Genomic DNA, 21,602 nt, shown 5'->3' on the forward strand with positions numbered 1-21,602 from the left:
TATTTTGCACAATTGAACAAATTTTATGACTTATACAACAATTTTGAGAAGTTTAAGTTAGAGAATGTGGTCATAAGACATGACATTGTCTAATAGGAAATCTGAAGACATACAAAGGAAAATCTCCAAATATTTATATGAGAGGTTAGTTAACATAAGAAGAGAGTTGTTGAAGAGGACAAGAGTATAAAAGAAAGATTGATAAGGAAGTTAAGTGAAGTAAAGGATGATGAGCACCTTGCAAGCATAGTGAAGAGCATTGTACCCTTTTTAAGAAATAAGAAAAGAGCCATATTAATAATGGACACAATATTAGATCCTTTTAAGGATTATGGCATCTCTATTATTGACAATTTGGTACATTACATGAGTTCAAAGAATGAAGAGGAGGAGAAAGGAGAGGAAGAAAAAGAAAGAAAGGAAAAGGAAAAGAAAGATGAAGAAAAATAAAGATGAGGTAGAGGAAAGGAAGGATGAGGAAAAAAAGACAAGGAAAATGAGAAACAAAATGACGTAGGGATATAAAGGCAAGAAGCAGTCAGTGCACCTATTCAACATACTCCTCAAAGGGTAATTGAACCAAGTTCTTTAAGGTCACCACTTGAATTAGCCCTGACAACTCTATCTAGAGAGGATGATGATCAAATTGAATTGATATCATCTCTAATCAAGTTGATTGAGTATTAAAAAAAGAGTAAATAATCTACAAAATTCATTGACAGAAGTCACTAACAAATTGTAGAGTATCATATCAGCTAGAGTTACCAAATCTGACCCTTAGATGAGAGCAAAGGAAGTAATCAAAGCTTCTGATAATGAGTTCACATAGTTATCAAATGTTGTAGCTACAAAGGCTCGAACCCTACATGATGCTAAAATATTCAGAAAAGTTTGTAAGAACATTAGGGAAGACTTGAAGAGTCTTGATATATGCATCAAGGAATTAAGGAGATGCTTAACTGAAGAAAAATCATTGTATGGAAAATGTATTTTGTCACATGATTTTGTGAAAGATATTTTAGATGAACTAACACTCAAATTGATAGAGTTGAAGACCTTTGTTACTGAAGTACAAAGTCCTAATGTACAAATGGTGGACTTAGAGAGCCGAGTTAGTAGAGTTCATGATGATATTGGGCTATTAGAGCTGAAAAGGAAAGGATATTGGAAAGATTTTTGCTATTGAGAGAGCATCTTACCTTACAGATTGACTATGTGCAGAAATAATTGGATGAACACCTTTCCACTAAAGCATCATATGACAAGTTTGTGTATTTAGATTTGAATGTAATAGATATTGCATCTTATGGGCTAAGTGCATTACTAAGAGTATATGAATTAGTCAAGGAAAGGTTTGACACAAAATTCTCTATCTTGAAGAAATTTTTTGAGGATTGCATGACATTGATACCCACTTAGTAATCTTAAAAGTAGAAGTTCAAAATTTTGGTGTTCATACAAGTTTTGGCACCACCTTTGTCATTGATGTCAAAGGGGGAGTATAGTGAGGAAAATTATATGTAAAGAAAATAGTATAAGTTATAAGTAAGAGCATAGTCAAAGGGGGAGTATCTATATGTAAATATGGTATAAATAAGATGATGATCCACAATTTTTGTAAATTTTGTAATGGCCATGTAACAGATGTTGCAAGTTTTGAAATTTTATAATTTTGAGTTTTTGGGACTTGGCCAATTTTTCCATTTGTTGCCATCAATGCCAAAGGGGGAGATTGTTGGCAATTTGGCTAGGGTAGATGTTATAAGCTTGTCATTTATGGCAACATATAGTCAGGATTAAGTGAGAAAATCATGGAGATAAAGTATTGATCGAAGTACTTAAAAAATTGTTTATCATTGAGTTTATCTGTCATCGCATGCATTATTTTGATCAACGCAATTCACAGGGGTATTTTTGGCACATGCGCATTGAGGTATGGATAGAAAAATGTATGAGGATTTTACAATTAAGAGTGTGAGGTTGTATGGACAATACAGACAAAGTTATTAAAAATTTTCTAGTTGCAATAATGGGCCGACAGAACATGATAAAGACAAGGAATAAAATATTTTATATTAAGGAATTGTTTTGTTTATCAAAATAATCACTTGATTAATTAGGGAGTACACCCTAGATGCTAAACCTAAGTCAACAAGAGTTAATTTTGTATTTTGGCAAGTGTATAAAAGTATGAAGGTTGACAGTATAAAGAAATATAGTATAAAGGACATAATTTGGAATGCGTAGTTCTGTGAATGTTGAAGTGAAATACTAAGCAATTATAATATTGTTTTGAGATGCCAATTTTGATGTTTGATAAGAGCAATACAAACATATGATTAGTTTTGTGAAGAGAAGCAAAAGAAAATTAGATATTGAAGATATCATAAGCAACAAGAGGTTTTGTATTTACTTCTTGTATTGAAGAACATTATTGTATATTGTATGTTTGGGCAATGAGCTCATCTTGTATACTTTATGTAATTGTAATAACAACTCCTAATAGGGTTGAGGCTTCTAACAAGGACTGAGACACTATACAGATGTAATAGACTCCTAACATGGTCAATATCTTTCACCAGTTATTTTTTATTAGTGGATAATTTTGTGGGTACCATCCCCACCAAGGTTTTCCCTTGGGCAACGTTGTCCTAGTTAACAAAATATGGTGTTATGTGTTGCATTACTTTATGGTTGTGTTTACTATTTAGCTTAATCAATCTACTTTCATATGCAAGTTATATGATTGTTAATGATATCCATATTTAGGCAAAAGGCTTGTGGAATACTGATTCACCCACCCCCCCCCACAACCTCAGTATTTCTTATTTCTAATAGTTTCACGAGTAGTGGTTCACAAGAACCCATCTCTCATAAAAATGAATGGAACTTTTATCACTCAGTTCATCTAAGTGATCAAGTCTAAGTACTTGTATTGACAATGCATGGGAGATTGAAAGTAGGTAGTGTGTGGACATCAAGGACAAAGACAAGGATAGGAGCAACAAACTCTCTATTTTTCCTTAGTGTCAAAACACTAACCTCTCCCTTTATTTGTATTGAGGAAAATAGAGAGAGAATAAAAAGCTGAGTGCTTGCACTCAAGAAGTAAAAAGCTAAAATAATATACTTGTGATAGAACACAAGGAGATCAACAACGTTTGCAACTCCAAATACCAATAAAGTTGCATCTCATAAAAAATCTGTAGCAAACACCCAAGAGGAATCACTATCATGATAATAAACATAAGGACCATTGCCATTTTGTTGTAATAAAAGTAACCAAAATTGATATAAACAATCCATGATCAAACATAAATGTCTCAAAATATCCACCACAAAATTGAACCAATGTTAAAGAACAAGAAGTGTACCCAAAGATATGATTAAAGAATCATTGATTGAATCGCAGGAACAAAGGGTTGTAAAAGGTACAAAAAAAAAGAGAGGACACAAGCAACAATTTCATGAGTAATGGTTCACAATATATTATTTCTCATGAGAATGTAAAGAACACTTAGTGCTCTTTGCGACTAGGTGATGGGCATAGTGGTGGAGCACTAGGACTTCTTGGGAGGTCACCCATCCCAATGCTACTCCAACTCAAGCACACTTAACGTTTTTTGCAACCTCATTTTCAAAACATTCAACAAGTGTTGCGCCCTACAAACCTTTCATTATAAAGCCCCTAAGCTCATCAAGTGACAAGTAGGAGATATTTTCTAGAACAAGTCAAATTGTGATATTTCTATCAAGATTTATTTGTGTAGTTTTTTAGTCAAGCTCATTAACCCATGTTTCATGAGTAGTGGTTCACATGAACACATCTCCCATGGAAATGAATGGAACAATTATCACTAATTTAAGTGATGCTTATAGAGGTGAAGTATCAAGGTTTTCAAAGGGTCACCCATCCTTGTACTACTTAAGCTCAAGAGTGCTTAAGCACAAAGTTTCCTTAAATGTTAAGCCCACCTTACTTGCAACCCTATGTGCAAAACCTTTAGGAAGTATTGTACCTTATGAATCATTCAAGCATATGGGGTTGCAAATCAAAGTGTGCTTAACCTTGGGAGGAAATTATGTGGTTAAGTGCACTTATGGGCTCTATTGGGAAGTCCCAATACTTCATCTTTGTGAACATCACCTAGGTGTAATGAGTACTAAGTGTTATGTTCATTTTTTATGAGAATTAGATGCTTCTGAATCACTACTCATAAGACATAACTACAAAATTCAATTGTAATAGCAACATCACAACTTCTTCTTGTCCAAAACATCTCCGACTTTTTTTCCAATTATATTATGATAACCAAGATAGATTCTTGAAAACCTAAATAGAGCGACTATGACATTACATACTCTAATCTTTAATAAAACATCACAATTTAAGATACTTATGAAATACGTCATTGTGATTTTTTTAAATTGACATCTATTGAGAAATAATACCATTAATATCAATCTTGGTTTGAGGATGATTTTATTAAAAAATAGCATATGGCACTCGTGGACGTTATTGCGGGTTGACATCCCCACCATGGACGGTGCATATTCAATCCATAGGCTCGGACAAATTTGGGGACATGAAAGTCTGCGCACGTCAGTATATATATATATATTTATCTTTGACAATGTTGTCAGTTAAGTGTCTTAAAATATATTTATTTTATTGGATTGTCAAAATATTTACATGTTTCTCTTAAAAGCCCACTGTGACACCTGTGACAGGATTCACTCATAGTGATAAATGCGTATTCATGCTAAGAGAGCATTTGCTTTTTCTTCTAGAGTTGCTGTGGCTGTGACAAATCGAGCGAAATTATTTGTTTCAACCACTGATGATTCGAAGGTAATTTTGGGTAGCGTAGAAACATTTTTTGGGCTTTCGCTGTTTTATTGTTTAGTTACTAGTAGCATCTGAATCGATTCTGACCCGATGCAAGTGCAATTAATCCCCAAACCTTTTGCTTAGAGCAATACATTTTATTTCTTGGGAACTGCGAGAATTGGCAGCAGTATTACCCTTTATAGCTTAAGTTTTGTTTTGCAGTTTGCTTTCTCGAAACTTGTGTTAATTGCAGCTGTTTAGTAACCCTAGCATGAGCGTGTATATATGAGTTGTAAAGTTTCCTGTAGAGAATTGTGTACGACTTTTTGCATCGACGTTTCTTTAACATATTTCTGCTATGGATGTAAAGCTAATGAACGACTTTGTGAAATATTTAGCATTATTATTAAGTATTTAGGTAATGGCCAGAAATTCACAATTTCCCTGCACTGTTCCCTTCTGGAGACAGGATTCATTTAACTGTTCTAAATTTTCGTGTTATAATGGAGGAGTAACCCTTTTGAGGCAAAATTCACTTGAATTCTTCCCTTTTTTTCTTTTGTAATTTATTAATCAATTCGCCAAAATAGAGCCCTTCTGTTTTTTTTGGTAATTCATTAATCAATCCACTGCAATAGATATAATATTGAAAATCACTCATCGCAACAATCCACGGTTTTGTTTACTGCATCGAGTAACAGTGCAGCTGATCACGGAATCAGATTTTTGTCCAAGCATATAATTTCTGTCACATTCTTCCAGAGCTCTCTAAAGTGAACCATAATTTTGAAAAATCCATTAGGGTTCTATTTTCTTTCCATTTGATAGACACCTTTATATCCTGTGACAATTCAAATTACTATTTGTTTATCAAGTGCATTCAGTTGCCCATATTTACGGCCCAAAACTCAAAATAATGTTCTGTTTTGCTATTATATTAGTCATAAAGTGACATTATGCTGGTTCATCAAATCAACTGAGGACCAGGTTAACTATCAATTGTTTGCATCTAAATTATGGTTTGGGGATGCAAATGCGTGTAGGTGTGTGTCTATACACACACACACACACACACACACACACAAAGAAATGCAAGAAATGGACAAAAATTAAATCATTTGATAGTATGATACTTCACCAATACATATTGAAATTCAAATAAGTTATAACTAATAATTAAATATTCAATAAGATTATAAGACATGTCATATACGTCTTTGTTCATGATTCCAATACAGATCAGAAATTCATCACAATTACAAAATCAATATATGGTTCATGACTCGATGTTCATAAATCCAAATCAGAATCATATGGATTTGCAAAAAAGTCCTCATCTCCATCTCCTCCAACTGCTGCAAGTTCAAGATCATTTGAATCAGAAACAATTCCGCTTGTGCTAGATGACCATGTGTCATGATGTTATCAGCATCATCATCCATGATTGTAGTAAGATCTTGAATCGTTGGATCCAAGTTCGCACACTCAGGTTCTACATCCCAAAGCTTGGCTACCCCTTTGTTGTAGTGATCCTCCTTACATGACAAAAGATGCACGTTGGTATGAATGTAAACTTGTAAACCAAGTCTTCAGCTTTTTTGAGCCTAACCGGTTATGCTTCATTGAGTGGATAAAGGAGTATGTACTCCAATTCGGTTCAACTATATAAGAACTTGCAATCTGGACAATGTTCACAAAATTAAAGTAAAACATAAAAATGAAAAGCAATTCAAATAATTGTAGAATATAAGTGGTAAACAAAAAACAAAAAACAGGTTGGCCATAGAGGTACCACCGTGTGATAGCTCCCATGTCACATTGGCACTTTATTGCAATTGGACTAAGTTTTGCTCTTAAAGCAAATAAGCTAAATTCTGTCCTAACATTTTTGTGAATGACATCATCTTGGAAGAGTCTTGCAAAATATTCATAGCACCCACTAGCAACTTCTTCATTCGCATATGGTGCTATTCTATCTGGCATAACAAGTACTTTCTCACTATAGTACCTTGGAGATGAGGCATATGCAAGGAGGTGCAATGGGGTAGTCATCTTTTCCCAACGATGACGAATGATTGTTTTTCAGCTGATTGCATAAGGCTTCACATTGTGTGGGATCATTCTCATGTGTTTGTATAGAAAGCTTTACCTTTTCTACCATTGTGTCCATGCCATCATAGGCATCCCCCAAACAAGATTGATCTATATTAGCAAAGTGGAGCATAGTCATGATAGTGTCCATGAAATCTAATACAAATTGCACACAAGCCCACCAACTGTCATCCAAGATTAATGCCTTGAGATTTTATACCCTCCTTGAATTCGAAACCTTCCAAATACCCTATTGGCTAGAAATAACCATTTGGCTTAATGCCCCTTTCACCTTGACAAGTCTCATAACAATTGAATGAGATGCAAGTTGGGTTTCAACCACCTAAGTAAGTTAGTCACAATACATAATAAATATTAAGCAAAGCTATATACTTTTTGATAATCAAACATGACATAAAATTTATTCAAATTAAATATAGTAATTACAATTTACCTACGTCAACTCCAATTTGGAGAATGATCTAAATATTGATTGTGACATGTGATGGTTCGTCACAAACATTTGTATCCCCTCCCCCTCTTGGTAAATTTGCTTCACCCAGTACATTTGAGTGTTAATTTGTTGCATGATCAAGTTTAGGGAGTGTACAGTGCATGGTGTCCAAAAAATACGGTCTACCATCCCTCAACCAAAGCACCTACACTCCAATTTTTGACATCATATGTAATCACCTGAACCACATTCTCACTATCCACAATCTCTACGGCCTCAGCGAGAATTCTGAAAATGAACTATGAATCTTTCACTTCCCCTTCACAATCAACTGCTTTAAAAAACATTGCCCCTTTGGGTGACATTGCAATCACATTAATCAATGGCTAGTTTTTTGTATCTTTCCATTCATTAGAAACAATAGAAACACGTAAAATTCTCCAAGAATTTCTAATTGGTTGAATAGCTTTTTCTACACAAGCCTTCTCTTTTTGCAATAGAGTGGTACGCACCTTTCCATACTGGGACTTGTGTAATCAGCCGATGCTTTGTTGATGGCTGCCATCATTTCCTTGCAATATGATGATCTCACCAAGTTGAAAGGAAGACCGTTGGCATAGAGACAACGTGCAATGGCTTGAATCAACAAGCTCTCTTGCCTCCATTTTAAATGTGGTGTTCAATGAACCTCTTTTTTGGGTGGTAGTTTCTACTTCTTTCTCTTCCTCTCCCGGTATAGGTACTTGCAAGAATGGATGTTTGGAAGATACAATTGGTTAAGTGGGTAATTGCATTGTTTTCTTTCCGGATGGAGGTTGTTACAAGCCCAAGTTGTTGGTTCGGATTCGAGTACGTTTCAGGTTTGAGACTTGGGTTCGAAATTTGTTCAATTTTTTTGGGGTTGGGTTCAGATTCGTTTGTACAAGAATATATATTTGTGTGTGTGTTCGCGCGCACGTGTGCAGCAAATAAGTACATACACCACTATGCTAATTTTAAAGCAACATAGCAAAATACACCACCATATCAATGTTTCAGTTCAAAAACAATAATGTGAACATTAATAATCAGCCATCACGATCAAACATCATAAAAAACCATCTAGTGAATCATCATTTTGTTGTTGCAAATTAGAATCACAAAAGATAATGCTATATGTCCGTTTAAGGCCAATGTTATGATTGTGCCATATTGTAAGCTTCACACATTAATTGTCATACTCAATGATTCAAAGATAGTAGCTTTGGATCAGACTTGATGAAGCCAAGAAAATAGGCTTTGGATCCAGATTTAACCACACTAAAGATCTCTTTAAATTTTGTTCAATCCATAGTTTTCTATACATGTTAGCCTGTACACACAACATACATTCCATGATAGATGTGTGAGACTTTTATACATCCTGATTCTTCTCAAGTAGCATTCAACTCAAATTAAATATGATTAGTAATTTGAGTTCAATCGTGTGCTTGAGTCTAATTCTAAGTCTTTTTGGCAATAAAAAGTTAAAAGCATTTTGAAAAAAATTAAACAAAAGGGTGCTTTTTGACCAAATTCTTTGAAATTCTATCTCTGTTCCTATGCTAGAATCCAAAGTCACTCAAAATTTGTTTGAGTTCTGCTAGGGTTCTTTTGAGAGAATCCCCAACAAAATTCGGTCTCTGTGGTAGACTTTTGATAGAATTTGACAAGGACTGGACTGTTGAGAGAATTGAACCAAGAATCCCTAGGTCTAGGAGAGAATCTAGTAACTTAGATAAAAACATTGTTTTGATCTTTTAAACCAAATTATTTGCAGTTTCTTGTTCTTTTACATATGAAGCTATTTGTGCGTTAGACATCCCCTTCCCATCTGTGTCTTTGCACATTGCCATTCCATTGCGAGCAGAGCCCATAAAATTAAGTTTGACTCGAGAATATGAGCTATATAATGGTTTTCCTCTATTACTTTGACAATATTACACTTCCAAAGATATGAACCACCTGCTAAAACTTGTGAGGTTCTTGTGGTATGTTTCCATAAAGGAGTTCCTACATCAACTTTGAAACTATAACCTCTTTACCCTCCCATTGTTTTTTGACTACCGATAGCGGCCATTCTTGCACAATACAATCTAATTTCTTGCTATAATAAGAAAAAAAATCAATTTAAATTAGTAAAAAACTATGAACATCAAGTATACAAGTGCAAAAAAATGATACAAAACTACAAAATAGATAGCTAAACTTGTTTTTCTAAATTCTTCTTTTAATTTTTTTTGAAAATTTCTGAAAATTTGTTCTCAAACTAAAAATAATTCATCAAAATCTTAAAAACATTCTTTAAAGGACTCAAGAATGGGATCAAATGCTTACCTTAGATGCTTAAAACTCCTTTATAGATGCTATCTCACACCCCACGAATGATCCTCTTCGAAAATAATCACCTTGCCTTCAAAATGCCAAAATGGAGACCAAATGAGAAGAGAGCTTAGCTGCAAACAAAACAAGATGCTAAATGATGGAATGGACTCTTTTAGGACCGTTTTAGTGTTTAGGAGAAAAAAAAAAAGGTGTAAAAAAACAAATGTTTTAATTTTCTTTAAGTGATTTTAAGTTGCAAAAAAGCGTCTTTTTTGATGTTGGACGTCCGATGTGCCCTGACGTGTTCAGAGGCCTTGTGGATGCCTCATCCACAATGCTTTTGTGTTCGGATCCACCTCTCTAGGCATATGTATCTGCTTCCAGCTTGCAGCAGGACACTTCGGTAACTAAGGTTTGTATCTATGCACATGTTAGAAAGGAACTACTTCAACATTGAACATCAGGCCTTGCTACATTCACAAGGCTGTGAGGCCTAGGTGGAGTATTACAAAAGCGTCTGTAACATTCCTAAATTTGATAGATTGAGAGTTGATTACATTTAGGAATAATGCAAACTAGAGGCTAGAGGCAATGGTCATAAAACTCATCATGAGGATGGTCTTGAACTTGTTGCCCATACTTCTGAGGAAAAGGAGAGGAAGACAATCTCAAAAGGTTTAGAGACAAGAAATTTGAGTTAGACCTTGATTCCAAGAAGAAGGATCTTTTTAGGATCCAATGTTTCAGATGTGACAAATTCGGTCATTTTGCCAAAGATTGCACTTACAAACCTATGCATCAAGTGGCTGCTACAAATGTTGTAAACTCTTTCCCTCAAAAGGAGTATAGGGAAAATTCAGAAGGGTTCTTATTCATTTCTGCACTTTCTAGCAATGTTCCTACTAATAGTAATATATGGCTTATTGAGAGTGGAGCCTCTCATCACATCACTGGTTATTGTGAGAACCTCTCTAATTTGAAGGAAAAAGACGCTCATCTTAAGTTATTAGTGGTGATGATGCATGCTATTTTGTGAAGGGTTTTGGTTCTACTTTTCAGCTGGTTTCCGACATTCCTCTCATCCAAGTGATGTTCTTTTTGTTCCTGGTATTAAGAGGAATCTGTTTTTTTATTTCAGCATTGGAAGACAAGGGTTATCAGTTGCTTTTTCTGAAGGAAAAGTTCTTGCATGGAAGGAAAACTCCAGGATTCCAACAGCTCGAGAGATTGGTGTACGTCATGACAGTCTTTACAAGCTTTCAGCTCATCGTATCTAAGCTTTAGCTCACGATTCTACAAGTTCAAGTGAGTTGGGGCATAAAAGATTTGGTCACTTAAATTTCAGAACTTTGTCTTGAATGGAGAGGGTGGTGGTTGGGCTTCCAAACCTGAGCCAAGATCATGAAGGTTTCTGCAAAAATTGTGCTGTAGGCAAGAGAACTAAAAGTAATTTTCTTAGTAGTGAAAGTAGAGGAAAGGATATCTGATGTGGTAGGATCAATACAAGGTCCTAGTTCACCCTCTAAGGCACTCCTAGGCTTCTCTTAAGCCTCCCAGGGTCCTTTTCTTTACCCTAATCTAAGGGAAACTCTTCTCTATTCCCTTCACCTTTGATCCTCACCAATCAATTTGATTCACTTCACTAACCTTGTAACTTCCCAAATGCCTTCATTGTGTCAAATCTCCTACTTGACCATCCAAGGTTCTCCTCCTGTCAAGATGTCATGTCAGGACTTCTTTCTTGGTCCATTCCATAGATTTTAAGGTCATTTTGGTGGTTAGGTCCATAGGTTTCTTACCGATTTCATCAAACTTCCTAATTAGGCCTTGTAGCCCTTGAGCCCCAATTAGGTCTCCTATTAGGGATTTTGAGCAATAACTCCTTAAACTTCTTAACAAGATGCCAAGCCAATTTGGGATTCTGACATCCTTTTGGACAACCTCCAAAATTTATCAGGTTTTTGATCCTACACTCATCAGTACAACACCTTTGCTAATACCCCCTATTTTCAAGGGTTTTAAAGGTTGACAACAACAAATATTGGTTTGCGTACAATGAGTACCCATATGAATGCAACTGATCATCAAACTCTGTCCTAAGGACCTCCACTCATTGTCCTACACATTCATACTCCTGATTGGCACAAACCAATCCATCCATCCTAGCTTTTAAGCACTGCAACATCTTCAAATACCTAGCCGGGTACAGTAGTCTTGCCTAGGTCTTGATTGGAAAACTAGCAAACTGACTTGTACAAAGCATATACAATGCTCTTCTTGATTCCAAGTGGTCATAGAAGTTCAACCCTTGGAAATCAAGATAGAGCCATAACTATGTTGCTAACTAATTACAACCCAGTGAACATGGCAATGTGAAAGAATTTTTCAAACACCTAGCAAAACAGTTTAACTTGCAAACTCAAAGGCACATTAGGAAACTAGATTCAATACCCTATCCAACCATTTAAACACAATAACCCAATCAATCCATTAAGATGTGGATGAAGGGCTTGAAAAGAAAACTGGACCAAGTTGCGCTCTTTACTTCAAATTCAATGTCTGTAAAATATGAATGCCAACCCTTGTCCTAGGCTTGGAGAGGTGTTATATAGATCTTTTGCACGTGTGGCAACTAACTATGCCACTCCCCCAACTGTTCTTGTTTGGTTTTGCATTTTGTTGTCAAGTTGTCATGACAACTTTGCAAAGTTGTCATGAATAACTTTGCAAGATTTTTGCATTTCCTTGTTCCATGGCCTCAACCTGATAAAAAAGAGTGTAGATTGGTCCAAATTCACTATCTAACCTCATTTCATACCTTTCCCACCATATTGGGACTCTTGGTCAACATTGACCATGTTTGACCAATATGAGCAACTTTGTGCAATTTGCCACTAAATGGACAACTTATTGACTCCAACTTCACATACACCTAACAACCTAGTTACAATGACTCTCGAACACGCTTGAGACTTTATTCTAGTCCTTATTTCTTGGTGGCTGGCTAAAACCACCTTCAAGCCAAAATTTGCATAAAACTTGTCAAGTTCCTAGCTGCTCCTGCACCAATATCCTGGAGTTGATTCATTCTGATTTGTGTGGTCCAATGTCTGTTATTTCTCTAAGCAGTTTCTGGTATTTTGTTATTTCCATTGATGACTTCTTGCGTATGTCTTGGATTTATTTTAGTAAGTCTAAGAATTTGATGAAGTGCTGTCCAGATTTAAAGAATTTAAAGCTCTTGTTGAAAATTTGTCAAACATGAAGATAAAGGTTCTAAGGTCTGATAATAGAGGAGAATATTTCTTTGGTGTATTTCAATTTTTTTGCATTGAAGCCGGGATTAAGAGGGAGTTCTATGTCTGTTATAATCCTTAACAAAACGGTATAGCTAAAATAAAAGCAATATTATTATTGAGGTAGCGAAAGTTATGATCAGTGATCAAAGTCTTCAAACATTTTTTATTGGCAGAAGCTTGCAGGACAATAATATATATTCATAATTGCAGTCCTCATCAAATCCTAGAGAACATGAATCTAGAAGAAGCATTCTGAAGTATCAATCCAGATATTAGTCATCTCAGAATTTTTGGATGTCTTGTATACATTCATGTTCGAAAAGAGAAAAGGACTAAGTGTACAACCTTTAGGAAAGAAACACATCTTTATTGGTTATAGTGAATCAACGAAAGCATACAAAATTTACATTCCAGGGCAAAACCAAATTAAATAAACAGGGATGTTTCTTTTGACGAAGATGTAGCTTGCAAGAAATCTAAAGAGTCTAGCATGAAAATTGATAGAGAAGATTTTGAGCCTTCTCAAGACACAAATTTGATTGATCTAGGTTCACCTTCTGAGATTCAGAGGGAGAATATAGATTTATATTACTCTGTTGATCATATTGATCCAGTTGATCCTATAGATAATTCTGTAGGTCCAAGTAATGCTTCAACAGATAAAAAGAGACCATTGTGGGCTAGGCATACTATGCAAGAGGGTTAAAAATATGTAGCCCTTTGTGGTACTTTTAGAGAGTAAAATACCTCAAGTGTGCAGGATATGTAGCCTTGACGAGTCATATTATAGCATGTGAGCCTTCTAATGTTGTGGAGGCTTCAAATCAACATGTGTGGAAGGTTGCCATCATGGAGGAGTATCAATCTATCATAAAAAATGATGTGTGGGACATTGCTCTAGGACCCATAGGTAAATAAATTGTTTTTCGAAGTGTCTGTTCAAAATTAAACATGCACCTAATGGAAGTATAGAAAAATATAAAGCTAGATTCATAGCTAGAGTTTTTTCACAAAAGGAAGGCATAGACTATAGACTTTTGCACTAGTTGCACGTTACACTTCAATCAAAACCATCATAGCTTTTGCAGCAGTGAAGGGTTGGAAACTCCATCAAAAAGTTGTGAAAGTAAAATTCTTGAATGGGATTATTCAAATTGAAGAGAAGGTATACATTGAACAACCACAGGGCTTTGTGATTCATGGTAGGGAGTCACATGTGTGTAGGCTGGAAAAGGCCTTATATGGCCTTAAACAAGCTCCTCGTGCTTGGTATGAGAGAATTAGTCATTATTTTTTGAGTTTGGGCTTCCCAAATAATGATGCTGATCCAAATTTATATTTTAAGGTAAGTGATGACAACATGTTGATCTTAGTGCTCTATGTTGATGATCAATTTCTCACTGGTGATGATGATCTCATTCTTAAATGGAACAAGGATTTAGATTCTGAATTTGAATTGAAAGAACTTGGTCTCTTACATTGTTTCCTTGGGCTTGATGTATGGCAAAAATCAAATGGGATTAATTTTGAGTCAAAAAATATGCTGTTGATATTTTGAAGAGATTCGGTATGTTAGAATGTAAATCCATGGCAACTCCTATGGAAGCTAATCTGAAAAAGTTACATGTAATTGCAGCCACTTTAAATTTAATTGATCTATGTACAGGTAGTTAATTGGTTCTATAATATATTTGGTTAATACAAGGCCTGACATATGTTTTGCCATTAACACTTTATGTCAATTCATGTGTAAACCAAGATAGATTCATCTTGTAACAACCAACCACATATTGAGATATGTTTGTGACACAATGGGATATGATTTAAAGTATTCTTCTTGTGTAGAGCTGAACTTGTATTATAGTTGTTTTTTTTTTAATAAAGGAATCGAGTATGCTGTATATTGTCAACATCATGAACTGTTTGAACTAATAATTAATCTGGCCATCTATATGAATAAGGCATCGATCATCATGTGGATCATGAAAGAATACATCTTAAGGATCATTGAGAAAGAATTAGGCACAACAATTAACAACACGAAGTAGACTAAGAAATCAGTAATATAAACCAATTACAACTGTCAGAGCAAAAATGGTTACAGGAATTAAAAAAGAAGACAATATCCAGATTGAGCATAGGAAAGCCAAAAACCTCTAGGTATTTTAGAAAAGTTATTATCAACATCTATTGAGGTGTTACACGGGAATGTGCTTCCAACATTATTTGACCCATCTTGGAAACATGGACGACTTGGAAACTTTTGGAAAACCATCCCTTGGCTGCCCCATAAATTAATGTTTGAATTTTGATAATTTGTTTGACTTCCACTCTCATTTGAACTCTCAATTTAATTTATTTAGAACAAACATTATACTTTAAGGTTCTATAATAGTAATAAGCATGTTCTATCCATGTTTTCATAAGACTATTTAAAATTTTCCCTATTTTTTTCACCTGCTCTCGAAAAAAATCCGTCTGAAACCCTTTTTGCTCCTCTCCCAATCTTGGAAACTTGGGGTAACATAGACATCTAGTAATCTAACAATTTCTCTCATGGTATTAATATTGCATATACATTATTTGTCAATCAATTTTATTTCATTTATGTTTATGAATAGATATAAAACTTAATAGTTAAAAGTCTGTTTTTTAAAGCCCCATCATGTGTAGAAGGAAGGAGGTGTAAGGAAAGCAAAAAATCATGAGGATAACTCGAGTGAATGTCTATGTTGCTTGCCACTGGGGCCAAGAGGGCCAAAGCTCTGCTCTTGGGCTTAAATAGGACAATCGAGAAACCTCCATTACAATCTCCTCGCCAACTCTATAATGATGGCTAGTAATCTAAGGAGAAGAAGCATGGATAGGGAAAGTAGGTGCAAGCACCCCACTAGGTAGGATGCCTTGGGTGGATGTCCATATTGCTTGCCACCAAGGCCAAGATGGCCAAAGTTTTGCTCCTGGGCTTATCATGGGATGGCTTTGAGTGGATCTATTTGCTTCTCCCCCACACCCTAATAATTTTGAAATGATGCTATAGATATTATAAGAATATCATGTGTTATAGACTAAACCTAATTATGGGAATATTTTATGTGTATATGTTTCTTATGATTGTAGGATTAAAAAATAAGATCACACTATTTGAAGAAATATTTTACATGATAAGATCAAACCCTAACCCTAATTTGTTACAATTGTGAGTTTGGGGCTAATTTGAGGTCAAATTAGGAAGAGTGTATTGCAATAGATTATGAAATTCTAGCTTAAATCAAAGAATATTACTAGAAAAAGGGGGATTTGATAATTGAGATATCGTTGTTTGATAATCATCACATGATGTAGAATAATTATGACGACCATACCGCCCTTGAGGGAATTTTTTTTTTGAGGGCTCTAGGTGAACTTCAATTTTGACTAATTGATGGTCGATCTTAGCTAATTTGGGCCTTTTGAATCCAATGGTGACCTCAAATTGCACCAACAAGCTCTAATTTTGACTTGCAATAGAAAGCCACAAAACAAAACCCCCAATTTGTACTGAAATTCTCTCAAAAGGCTATCCAATGGCTCAATGAGCTTTCATACCATGTAAGATTTGGATATGAAGATACCCACCCAAAATCTAGAGGCCTAACGAAAAACACAATAACAAGAAAGAATCAATGTTATAAGAGAAAATTGTATTCTCACAAAGAATGCAATAGAATAGAATAAATCAAATTAGTTGTGTTGAATAGTATATAGGAGACCCCTTCATTAAATAGGCCAAGGTGAGAGATAGGAAGACATAAGATTATGAAAAGTGTCTTAATCTTATGGCATGATATGTAAAGTGATAACTTATCATCCACCTAAGGCAGAAAAGTGATAGTGTGACACGTCCACCAAAGGTGAATTATCCTCCAAAGGTGGAAAATGAAAGTGTCACTTGTCCACTAAGGGTGGAAAAGTGGTGATGTTACATGTCCATTGAAGGTGTATCACCCTCCAAAGGTAGGAAACTGAGAAAGTGGTAAGTCCAACAAAGCTGGAAGTCCCACTTAAGGTGGAAAAGTGATATTGTGATAACACCATTGTAAGTGGGATTGTTCCTATGTAGTTCTGAAGTGAACTTCAGCAACATGTGTATTTAGATCCTAGGAGAACGAACTTGGTACAACACTTGCACACACTAACAAAGAGCACCCCAACAAGATTACAAGTGCGCCCCTTGAATTTATAAGGGTCATAGGCATAGAGTTTTAAACAGCTTGTCGTGAAGTTAAATGGACATCGCTTAGAGTGGCCAAGAAACAAAGATTGATATATAACACTTGCATTTTCGGAGACAATTTCTTTTGATGCTCAGAGAGGCCATCCATTGAGGTGGTAATGAAAATTCGTATGGTTGTTATACCATCCTTTATCTCAACGACCATCTTGCTTTGCATGCAAATTGCACATTGTGTCACCTATTTAGATGGGTTTTTTAATAGGTTCTATCATAATAGAAAAAATGACAAACAAAAAGTATAAGATTTTTTGGAATAACCAAGGCTTTAAACAAAAAAATGGATATAAAAAACATTAAAAAATGTTAGAAAAAAGTTCGGAAAAACAAACAAAATGTGCTCCTTTTTATGAAAATTTAAGGCATTTCTGTGGCATATAGATTTACAGAGAAAATAAAATAGAAGATTAACCCATGAATTGTCTAAAGTAGAGAGTTTAGCCCACGAGTGGCTCAAATGAAAAGTTTGTCTAAAATAATGGAATGCAATGTAGCAGGTCCGATTTGCCACTAATCGATTCTTTGGTAAATTCTCTTTGAAGTTGATAAAGTTATTGCAACATATCTGTTGGTTCCCAAAACCACAGATTAGAAATCCAAGAGCTTTGCCAATTCTCTAATAGGATGACTCAATCAGTTTTGGCCAACGAACGGGAATAACTTCTTGATTCAATTCCCCTGCACTTTAGGCTTCGCTAAAGATAGGCGGATGAACCTTCACCTTAAACCCTAATCACTTGGTTCAAAGTTTTTCTACAAAAAATTTGGACTTTGTGAGTTCTTAAGTTGGCAAAATCGTTAAACTCAATCGGATAAAAGTTACATGAATGCTTTGATATGTTTACTTGTGAAATGAATATTATTTAAATGAAAGAAATAGTGTTTGTGAGGTATGGATATGGTAGAATACTGAACTCAAGGTCTCAAACATCGACGACTTTCACAAAATAAATTGCAGACCAGCCCCTTATCCTACCTTGGGTAAATAGAGTCAAACTTTCTCCAGATCCTTACATACAACCTTGAGAGATAGTGCTATACCATCCACTACTTTATAGACTGAAGCTTCAATTGGCAACACAACCCCTAGTCTAATTAAATTGAATTTCTTTGGGATAACCAATCAAACAAAATTCACATAGACAACTTTTCATATGCAAATTTTGATAATCAAAGACTAGTATTGAAATCGATCTCTTCACCATTGGGAGCAATCAATTTTAAAATCAATATTCACAAGGGATAAATCTGAACAAAATACTTTGAACTTTGTTTTTCAAGATGAATAAGAAAAGCAGGACACTTGTAGTAAATTTGAAAAATGAGTACCAATAGCATGTGTTTCATTTACAATATTCAATATACCAAAAATTCAAAAAACATTCTCCTCCTCTTTCTTTCTTATTTTTTTTCTCATTGACTGCTCACTTCTTTCTTCAATTGCTGATTTTCCCCTATTTGCAAATAATAGATTCTCAATTGATATGTGCTCTTCCCAATTAAAAGGTTGCATCTTTTGTTAGAAGAGACATCTCTATGGTTCACACCCCTTTTTTAATTAATACACTCTATTCTTAATTTGCATGATTAACCCCAAATGTGACTGGCTTCTAATATTGCCAAGTTATGATCAGCAGACTTTAAATATATTATCATCAATATAACCAATCATGGCCTCTATTTTATCTTCAAATGTGATGACCTTCGAAAGCCTTGAATTTCCATACTCTACATAAAAATTACACGATAGATAACTGGAATTTATCCAGTTGGAAATCCCGGTCTATACCGCTGCACTGTGCTTATTATCATTTGCTTGTTTCTCTTATTGGCATCTGACGTGGAATCACCATTCAGAATTCAACCTTTCCGTTTAGTTGTTTTTCTCCTTCATATGTCTTCTACCAGAGGCGATGATGTGGCAAGACTTATTTGATGTAGATACCATTCCATTGTTCTATCATTTCTAATGCTCGACTAGATACCCCCGATGACTGGATGTAATGTATTTTTAAATAAAAATTGCTCCTTATGAAAGCTTGGCTTGAATTACATCACTTGAGTCCTTATCAGGCTGTCCTTATACCATCGTTGGATTTTTCATAGTTGTTATGTTGGCTCAACATGTTTATGACATCTCTTGAGACCCAACGGTGAACATTTCTTTTAAATCATTCTATACATCATATCGTTCCTTGTCATGTTTGGGGATTCAACACAATCGCTGTTGCTATGAAACTTTCAACAACATCTTCCCTAGAATAATTTGTATCAATTAAAAACTTCTGATATCATCTCCGCTTCATTTAAAATGACATCTGTAGCAAACTCCTGGAGATTCATCATTGATAATACTGTCTTTCATATTAACCAATGTTGGCCGTTCGATCCTTTTCCGTTTGTTTTGATTTAAACTTATTTGCTTGACTGTTTTTGGCAGAGCATACTAAGATAGATAGATATATCGCTTTGGGCATAAAAATGGAGTCACACATATGGGATCACAGTTGCTCAATTTTGTTGCTTTACTTTAGAAATCAATGTTCTTGAATCTGCTGAAAGTCATTTCACCAATAATAAATTTCTCTGTTGTAATTTCCTTGACAGTTTATTAGCGAACTTCCATTTATTTTTGCCTTTAGATGCACACAGGTATTTTATAGATTGTCCTCATCCATTTGCAGTCACTAATCTCATATGAATGTGGCTTCCGTATTGTATGTAAAAAGCTGCTTCTGTGATATATCTGCTATGCATTCTTCAATATCGTTGCTGTCCAGATAAAGTTTAAATCTTCAATTTAAACTGTAATATCTTCTATTGTAACTGGTCCAATATCATTGAATTGAATTAGAGACTTCACATATATTTCTTTCATACTTCATATTTTTAATTGCTGCTTATATACTTTAATATATGGTTTGAATGTCTTCTATCATTACTTTTGTACTTTTGTACTTGTACACATAGTATTCCCTGCATATATGACTTGCTGTAATATGTTATTGCATTATTGTGACAACAGACTTAACTCTTTCATCCTGATGATGGATCATTGAGTATGATCCAAAATGTTGATGCTGATAAACTCACACACAATCTTTGCGAGAAGCATGAATATAAGACTTAACTCTGTTTGTTACCTTTATCGATGATGATTGCTGCAGCTATAGATTCATAGTGACAATCATTATGAGCCCATTCATCTATTGTTTTTGGCAAGCATATATATGACTTCCATTACCTTCACTATGGCATGCTGAGTAGATGTTATGACAATCATATATAATCCATCAATGACCATTTATATTAGGTCTCCAACATTATTCCACAAATGGAGGCCCTAATTTGCCAAAATTTAGGGCTCCATCAGTATCAATGGTAAATGTTACAACATTGCATTCCAAATTTTATTATTAATTGTAAAGAGGATGTTTAATCATATCGATTGCACCATCACAACAAGGTTTGGAAACTTAGTAAGTCCTCAAACAACTACAATAAACATGTTTCCGTTCAATTAGGAAACTTAGAAGAGTATATCATCCAAACAATTTTTTTATCAATCAATAAAAGAGAAACCATTTCTCATAATAGGAGAACCAAATGGGCATGGATTATGCATTTTCAAAGATTCAAGTTACAAAACCCAGTCATATATAAACATTTTGCTATCAAAAGTTAAAGTATTGAATCATATAAAGTAGAAGTAGAAGGTAGACACAAAAAATATTTCAGGACAGGTAGCCATAATATCAAAATAAGCAAACAAAATTTCAATGATTGGGATTTAATGTCATAAAGATTGGCATTTTTGGTGCAATATTACATGATATATGAACATCAAGCTGATGTTTTTATGCTGCCAAAGGTTTTTTTGAGCTTGAACTTGAGGAAACAACAGTGTTAGAAGCCAAAATGTGACCTACTTTTAATAGTACCTTTTCACTTCTAGGAATGAATGTAAAAATGTGAAGCTATAACATTGTCAAATTCATCAACTATAGAGAGCCTAAACTAGAATTAAATTCAAAGCCATTTAGCCAAGAAAATGGATTTTTCTTTTTTCATGAGAACTAATTTACAAGGATACCACTTAAGAAAAAGATAAGCCATCAATCATTGTTTGGACCAAATAACCAACCAATTTTCAAAATAGCAATTTAGCTTTGTAGAAAATTAAGATAAGTAGACCAAACCAAAAGCTAAAATATAACATCAATTAATAGATCATTGAACTGTCATAGCAATAAAAGATTATCTTTGGATGAAAGCCTCATTCAAATAAATTAGATATAACACTTGTTATCT

At 34.7% G+C, this 21,602-nt stretch overlaps 1 protein-coding gene across 5 annotated transcripts in view; it reads left to right on the forward strand.

Moving 5' to 3' along the window:
• Positions 1 to 4,777: 4,777 nt before the first annotated feature.
• The window catches only part of LOC149566718 (uncharacterized), a 37,127-nt gene continuing 20,302 nt past the window's right edge, over positions 4,778 to 21,602 (forward strand). For all 5 annotated transcript variants that reach the window (XM_089820058.1, XM_089820061.1, XM_089820060.1 and 2 more), the window contains exon 1: positions 4,778 to 4,852. The gene's annotated coding sequence lies outside the window, so the exon portion shown is untranslated. The remainder of the gene's footprint in view (positions 4,853 to 21,602) is intronic.

Source organism: Cupressus sempervirens, chromosome 3, assembly GCF_028749045.1.
Source record: "Cupressus sempervirens isolate cs-2001-9-10 chromosome 3, ASM2874904v1, whole genome shotgun sequence".
Classification (NCBI taxonomy): domain Eukaryota; kingdom Viridiplantae; phylum Streptophyta; class Pinopsida; order Cupressales; family Cupressaceae; genus Cupressus; species Cupressus sempervirens.